The sequence below is a fragment of the Poecilia formosa genome, unplaced genomic scaffold (assembly GCF_000485575.1).
Source record: "Poecilia formosa unplaced genomic scaffold, Poecilia_formosa-5.1.2 Scaffold1149, whole genome shotgun sequence".
Classification (NCBI taxonomy): domain Eukaryota; kingdom Metazoa; phylum Chordata; class Actinopteri; order Cyprinodontiformes; family Poeciliidae; genus Poecilia; species Poecilia formosa.
The window spans coordinates 11,765-13,111 of NW_006801088.1; positions in this window are offsets into that span (position 1 = coordinate 11,765).

The following is a 1,347-nucleotide window of genomic DNA, read 5'->3' on the forward strand; positions in this document are numbered from 1 at the left end:
ATATTTCTTTTGCGATTGCGGTGGTTGATTAGTTAATTAAAAATAATAAAACTCCTGCTCTGCTAGTTATTTTGGCATGAAACCGAAAAGCACAGAATTGTGCAACACTTTGTAGAAACAATAGATTATTATTTTTGTTGGGTCATTAATTTGAATACGTTTTGTTGATTTGTTGTTGTTTGTTTGTTTAATAAAGTTACGAACGTTTTAAGCCAGTCAGAGGAGGACGTGCTGGTCTCAGCGTCCTGCCGAGATCGACATATTGCACCGCTGCTCTAGCAAAGCACGAACAGTTCAGATATGAAATGGGAAAAAAAGCTGTTTATTAACTGATTAAGTCGTGTTTTAGATTGTTCTTGAGAAACTAATCTCTCACGGCTGCACAGTGAACCCATTGATTTTTTACAGCAGACAGCCGCTCTCGTCTCTTGCAGGTACTGGCACCAACGCTAAACCATTTAGGGGTACCCGCCTACTTTCACCCCTGGTCATAATCCAACCTACGGTTGGGTTAAGGTCAAGGTTGTTCTACCTTGAGTAGAATTTAGAAAAACAGGCAAGATAAAAAAGAATAAATAAATTACCAATAAATACAACTATTCTTAATCCCAGAGAGTTTATGAGCATCCCCTGGTCCAGACAACTAATTGCTCAATCTGCTAATCATGTCAGGTTTTGAGTTTGTAGCTTATCAGCTTTGAGGTCCGTTTGTCATGAACATGCAGGTTTGGCCAGGGCGTAGCTTTTGTACAATCAGCATGATACATGCATACCTTCAAGTTATTTGGTGATGATGATATAACATTGCATACGTGTGTAAACAACCTCTTTTTCCACTCACACCCAAAGTGACGTTGAAGAGCAGCAAGAATTGATGATAGCCTCACGACAAAGCTAATCCAAGTTAATATAAAATGGATTTATGTTCATGAGCAAACAATGTATGCTTCAGGTGACATAAAAACCTTCATCCCACACTAAGTGGGCATCCATAATCCCAGTAATTTAGTTGAGTTCATGGCAACTTCATACATATTTAATTTGGCATATTTTATGGGTTTATACCAGTGACTGATTTCATAACAACGGAAGTCTTAAAATCAAAGGTCATGTTGTGAATTGTTACACCCTGTTTTCCTTGGTAACCATATCATACATGATGTAAGTGGGTCAAAATATTATTCAGAGACAATATATTCAGATGTATTACAAATAATTTACACGTTGATTTGGGATCAAAACTATTTTATTGACCCCAAAGGAAATTAAATGTTGTTGTAACTCATATTAATTCAGGATTCTTCAGAGTAGATGATGATGGCTGTGGGCAGGATGGATCTCCAGTAG